At 27.2% G+C, this 7,388-nt stretch overlaps 1 long non-coding RNA gene across 1 annotated transcript; it reads right to left on the bottom strand.

Annotated features, from left to right (window-relative positions):
• Positions 1 to 358: 358 nt before the first annotated feature.
• LOC130499490 (uncharacterized) lies at positions 359 to 2,784 on the bottom strand. Its single transcript, XR_008938354.1, has 5 exons — positions 2,435 to 2,784; positions 2,239 to 2,336; positions 2,044 to 2,078; positions 1,408 to 1,466; positions 359 to 585 (listed from the first exon to the last, which is right to left on the bottom strand). It is a non-coding gene; the product is annotated as an uncharacterized LOC130499490 (long non-coding RNA).
• Between the last annotated feature and the right edge of the window lie 4,604 nt (positions 2,785 to 7,388).

Raw genomic sequence — 7,388 nt, 5'->3', positions numbered from 1 at the left:
TTAGAGGAAGTTCTTTGGACCCTAATTAATTGATTGTCTAGCGAAATTTATTTTTGAAATTACCGTTGCTTTTTTAAAAGTTAAAACTCAAATTAGAAAATATATTAATCAAACAGGAAAAAAACATAGAATTCTAGAAAGTAGGTTAATTAATAACTCTAATGGCATGTAATCAATACTATTAATTCAGGAACTTTTAAATGAAATTACCCCTACTTTCCCTTGGCATATTACTTTTTGTGCCATCAGATTTGCCTTAAAAATTAGAAATCATTAAGGGTAGATTAGGAATAGAAAAAGAGACCACCAAAGCTCCCACAAATCACGCCATTAAATTATATTTGTAACGATATCTATATTTATGTCAATTAGTTCTTTACTATCCAACTAAATGTAACTTTTACATATATGACAAGATAGTAAGTTTCCATCGTTACAGAAATATGTTGCAACTAATTAACACATTGACATGTTATATCTATATATTGCTCTGTTATGAAAGGAACTAATCCTTGATTAGATTAATAGCTGTTTCCAAAAAGGTTTCCCAAACGTTAAGCAAATACACAGCCGGTTAGACATAACCTGCAAAACAATATATAGTCCAAGTATCATTTGGTTTTATATGTGTAAATAATTTGTAAAAACCGTGATGTGAGTAATCAGCTTATAACTTAAGTACCAGTTATACAAAAAGAAATTTGAAGATTACTTTAACCCCCTAACGAAACCCTAATTACCCTATTTGATATTGGGTTTGTTTTGAATAATTAACATATGAAATATTTTACAACCAATGGTATCCTAACCTTTTAGATCATTTATTTAATCAATTTTCATAAATATAAGCAATTAAACCTTAAATACAAAACCAAACCCATCCCAAAAATCTCGCATAGCATCTAATTTGTTATTAACCAAAATATCCATCTTCAAATATTTAACTATCGCTAGAAAAATATTTACAAACTCAAATATAAAACCTCCACATCCAAAACTTCGCATAGCATATTTATATTTTCTTAAATTAAAAAATTACAGACTCAAAATAGAAAACCTCCACATCGAAGATTTCGCAGATACGTACATAAAAAGAATATTCAGATTGTAGACCGAAATATCCTCTTTAACAATTATAACTTGGATTATTTGAAGAGCCTTATCATCCAACAACCAAAATATCATAACTCCTAACTATTGAATTAGTTTTAAAATAACATCAGTTAGTTCAAATCTTAACTAAACGAAAATATATTGCACAAATTCAAATCTAATTGCCTTTTTAACAAAAAAAAAAATCAGATCTAATTGCACCTTATATATAACCACTGTAATCAACCATAATCCTAACAATCAACATTTATTTTCTTAACATCGAAAATGAGTAGAGTGCATAAAGTTTCTTACCTTTCCCAGCTGAAATCTTACAGAATCGATTGGTCCATCCAGGTGAAAGTACTCCACACCTGGAAGCAAACAAACGCAGGCTTTGGTGAAAAACTTGAAATCGTGTTCGCTGACAAGAGGTAAACTTAAATCATTTTCGTTTAGTTTGATATTCATAGTGCTCCTAACGTGACATGACCTCGATTTTGCAGGGTGACAAAATTCAAGCAACATGTAAATGCATGTTTTGATAAGTTTGGGGAGTAAATGTGTTGTGGGTGAGTGGAAGAACATTAGCAACTTCTCTGTGACAGACGCAAAGGGTCATTACCAAACAACAAAACATACAAAGAAGATAACATTTATCAATCTCACAAAGATATCCGATTGTGATTATCACAACAAAGATATGTTTCTTTCTTTGATGGATTTTGAAAAAGTTTTGAGTGGAAAAGAAAACACCAGATTCTTGATTGGTAAGATTATTATATTATATATAGATGTTTATATGTTAATATACAGAGTGAAAGCATACCGTCTATTATATATTGTCTCGAACACCTCTGAAACCATCTTAATATATAGAGGAGAATTCATCGTACTAATATCAAGATCTTTAGAAAAACATTAAAAAGAGCCAGATCCTTTTTAGTGTACCTTCGTTTGACCATGTTTCACTCGATCTCCCTTTTCTGTATGTCCAAAAAAAATTGAACAGAATTACTCGCGATTCCGACATGTAAAATAACAAAGTACATAATAAAAAGGGTTAGATTCAAGATTTATTTACTTATTAATCTGTCTCAGTCAACGTACTCATACAGATAAAGATAAATGATGAAATATATTTACCTGAATAGATAGGAAATCTGGAACCGGGGTGTCCGAGCTTGGTTTCTACTAAAAAAAACTACTTTTTTAAGATCCTCTTTGGACACATGCAACTATATCTGAAAAGTAATATTAGCAGGTTTGATTTCAATAATATTTACTTATTATACTATCTCAGTGAACATACAAATACATATCAACATAAAACTTTATTTACCTGAATAGATAAGAAATACAAGATCCGAAGTGTCCGATCTTGGTTTGTATTACCCCTATGACTTTATTTTTTAAGATCCTCTTCGGGCATAAACCAAAAACAACAGATTCTCATCTGATTAAGCAGATTTATCATGTGAGAACACATGCAACCGTATCTGCAAAGTTAAAAGCATTAAGTTTTAGTTCGAAAATAAAGTTTTTATGAGCGTAAGATCTATGATCATCAACAAACAAAAAAAGGGATTTGTGTTATCGGTGATGATGGATCGTTTGATCCGATTAATTTGGGGAGAAAAGGGAAGATTTTTTTTTTTGAGTTGGAAGAGATTCTCGAAAGACAGAAAGACAACTTTCTATTTTGTTGGTTGATGCTTAAACATTTTTGGGCTTGGGCTATAGAAAACATAATTTGGTCGTTTATTTGTAATCCCACAATAATTCTTATTCAATTTTGAAGCCATGATTTTATTTTTCTTACAGCATTTTTGTAAACATAAATTTTGGATACTTTTGTTCTTACTAAAAAAATGGCTACTTGAAATATTAACGTTTAAAAATCCTTCTTAATTTATATTTTAAGTGTCACTTTAAACTAAAAATAGAAATAGTTTCTAGGAAGTTATTATATATTGTAAGAGTTTTAAGTACTATTGATTTTTCGTTATTAAAATCAAATATCCCAATCAAACCATGGACAAAACTAATTAACCCAAAATCTAACCTATAATTTCTAAATTATCGAATGGTTCTGATATATCTTTAATAGGAAAAAGAGCACGATCGAACCGAAATCAAAATCAAAAAGAAAAAACATTAAAACTTAACCGTATAATAAATTTAAATGAATAACCTATAAGAGAACAAACATAAAAATTACAAAAAAATCAAGAAAATGTGTTATCGATACTATCGAAACAAGAATATGACATATTGATATAGGTGTGGTCCAACTATTTTAATACAATTATTAAAATTTCTTAACGATCATTTACAAAAAAATATTATACGATGAAAAACACAAATATAAAAATTAAATTTCTTGAAAATATAAAACGTAAAATATACCCGCCCTTTTAAGGGCGGGTCAAAATATAGTCTATTATATTAAAACAGAAGTCACAACCTTGATTCATGTGTGATATTTTAAAAAATGAACTCTTAACTAAAAATGACTTACCATTCATTAATTACTAAACATATGGTTCAATAATATATCATTTCTAATATATTAATCCTAAAAATCAGGATTGGTTAACATACACATATTCTAACAGTTTAATTATAATATCTTTTGATATCTTTTCATTTAAAATTTAAATATATATATTTTAAATTTTGAAAATCTATTAAAAATATCTTAATAAGATGTTAATTTTCAAAATTATATATAATTTTTTTAAATAATTCCGAAATCAGTTTTGAAATATTATACATTAATATATTCAGTTGTCTTTTATAAAATGAAAAATAAAATACTATATCTTATTTTATCCATTATATAATCACAATCAATCATGTTAATTTTTTCATATTGAACTTAATATGATAAAACTATATTAAATTGATAAATTTTTATTTTTTATTTTTAAAAAAAAAATACTTATCTAAAACTATAATATAATGACAAAGTAGCTTAACATTAACAGACTATATACTACATGTATAAAAATTAACATATCTTTCACTTTTGTAAATATAATAATATATTGTGTAAATGAATAAACATAGAAAATACTTCCAAAAGAAATTCAGTTTTGAAAGACGGGTAAAAATTTAACATAAATTAAATAAAAATAATTTTCAAATATGTTTTTCATGCACATATTAATAACTAAATGTAAATACAATAAATAAATATATAATAAGAAGAAAAAAATACGTACAATAGTTTAAACAATTGATTATTTACAACATGCAAACTATATACTATTGTATTTAAAATAGCTTTATAAATATTTAAGTATATGATTAAAATTAAAAATGTATACTACTAATGATCTAAATAAATATATATGCATATAAAACTGAAAATAAAACCCGCACGGTTGTGCGGATCGAAATCTAGTTGTAATTAAGTTAGAAAACCTAGGATCATTTTATATTTTTACTTCTCTTTTAATAGATTAAACTAGATTTTGATCCGCGCTTTGGAAACGGGATTTGTCTATTTAATTTTTTTCTAAATAAAAATATATATTATGATTTTCGAATCAATACTATTATTATTTTAAATTTTTTAATCTGTCAAAATTTAATTTTTGTATATAAATGTCAAACTGGATACACGGGTCAAAGTAATTTCTATATATTTGTGTGATATTTTATTTTGGTGTGAGATATGCCTAAACATTTTGACCCAGTATTTTAAATTTTTTTTCCAAATAAAATAAATATATTATATTTTTACAATATACAAATAAAGTAATAAATTTATATTGTATTAGATTCCCATCTTTGAAACTTTTCAAATATGCGTTAGTATGTATACGGATCACATTTAGACACACAGCTGTATTAAAGTTTGGTCATGATAAAGCCCAAATTATAGATTGTGATCCTTGTTTATTACAGCTACTAAGCCCATATCTCTCTTTGGGTCACAATCTACTAATTAATTGTAGATTGGATTGTTCAATTTAGTTTTGTAAACTAAGCCCATGAAAGGTTACTGTATCAACCGAGAAAGGAATTATATGTCAAATTCACTTTCCCAAATCAATTGTTGTACGAACAAAACTTTTCATCTCTCTCTCGAAATAGTATTCGAAGATCGGATCTTAGATTCTCCGACATGCAACCGTGTGGAAGGTAAAGTAATATATCTTCTTTTCAATTTTTTTTGTTTTTACTGATAGATCGTACTTTTAAAGCTCTCTTCTCCATATCTTCTTTTCAATTGATTTCCTCTTATAAATCTGCACTAGATCTTGACCCGCCCAACCGGGCGGGTATTTATTTTATGTTTTTAGTTTTTTTATTTATAAATGATATATTTGTAATATTTAAACATAAATTTAGATTGAAAATTAACATTTGTAGTTATAATAAAAATCAAAAGTTTTAAAAAATATTTTGATATAAATTCTAAATTCCTAATTAAAATAATATAAAGATGGGTCATAATTTTTCCAATTCCAAAATCTTAACATTCTTAATAACAAATAAAATAATTTATAAATACATAAAATATATAAACATATTTGAAATTAAAATAAATTTGTTAAAAAAAAATCTTACGCCATTGTTGTTTATTTCTATAGTTTGATCCGTGGCCGTATAAATATTTGCTTCCACTTCAATTTTTTCTTTGTTCTAATGATAATATATATATATATATATATATATATATATATTATATATATATATATATATGTGTGTGTGTGTAAATTAATATGTATTACATAATTGTTAGTATAACATTTTAAAACAAAATTTTATATATTACTTTAAATAATTATATTATGTGATTTTAATCGTCTATTATATCACATTGTATCATATAAAAATCTAATATTTATAACTAATCTATACTATTATTTGCGAAGTGATTTTTCGCAACGGAGCTCTCACGTTAAAAGTTAGAGCGGTTAATATCTATGTTACCCTTAATGATTTTATATATAATTTATTATATAATTAAAAACGAATTTTAAGTTAATAATATTATTATCTATATGTTATATTAGATTATAAATTAATATTTTCAAAAATATAAAGATAATTCGTATTTATATTATGTTGTTATCTGAAAAATATCTGAAAAATATCCCCCATGAACTAACTGATCCCTGCTTATTCACACACGAAGTTTTTTATCATGCCAAAACCCCCACGAATAACTCAAATATTCGAAATACATACACAAACTAATAATTTTATACCAATTCCCACAAAACCGTAGACGGTGTCATCAAGCCGTTAACAGGTTGACTTAACCATTTAGTTTCGGTTAAATAAAAAGAAACACGACGTCGTTTTGCTCTTCTTCCTCAGTTTGGGATTAAACTGAAATTAGGTTTCACGCAGTTGGATATCGCGGGAGAGAGTGAGACAGAGGAGAGAAGAGAGACAGAGGAGAATGAACTTCAACGGAAGAGGAATCCCGACCCATTGCAGATGTGGAGAACGTGTGCGGTTGCTTACGTCAAACACAATGAAAAATCCGGGGAGGCTTTTTCATTCCTGTCCATATGGAGATGAGGCTTGTGAACAAAATCATATTATTGTCTGTTTGAGAACAGAATCGTGTTTCATATGGAGATGAGGTTATTTTGTTGTTGTATAAAAATCGAAACTGTAAAACAATCGATTTCATTTATTCAAGTGGGCGGATGGATCAGCTCTTGAAGAGATTGAGGATATGCAGATGAAAATTTGTGGTCTTGAAAAAGCTTCAAGCAGCTTAGTAAAGGATAAGGAGAGCCTTAATTCGGAGATGGAGATTCTTATAATGGACACACGTGCTTGTGAATCAGGTGTGTCTCGTTTAGAGAAACAGTTACGAGGTTTTGAGAAGAAACTTCAAGATTCCAAGATGGAGGTGAAAGGGATAAAGAACATGATAGTTTATTTTGTTGTACTTGTTCTGTTCTTTAAGTTTGTAATGTAGGTGTTGAAGAAAATGGCCTTTTGTTGTTTGTGTAATATTAGGAGGATATGGCTATTTGAATATCTATGTTTGTGTAATATTAAGTGGCTATGGCTATTTGTGTACTTTGGTGATGATCATTTGTAATATATTATGTTTCATTTTATGTTTCAGAAAAGATAACCACTTCTACAACATATAATTGCTGCAAAACAAAATAGTAATATCCAAAAACACTAAATCCGAAAGATATTACATAAGAAGCCTTAAAACGATTCAAAACAAGCCATAAGTCAATCTGAATCATCAAAATCCGAAAGATATCACATAAAAAGCCTTAAACGATCCAAAACAAGTCATAAGG

Source organism: Raphanus sativus, chromosome 9, assembly GCF_000801105.2.
Source record: "Raphanus sativus cultivar WK10039 chromosome 9, ASM80110v3, whole genome shotgun sequence".
In the NCBI taxonomy this organism is placed as follows: Eukaryota; Viridiplantae; Streptophyta; class Magnoliopsida; order Brassicales; family Brassicaceae; genus Raphanus; species Raphanus sativus.
This window is presented reverse-complemented; position numbering and strand designations above follow the sequence as displayed.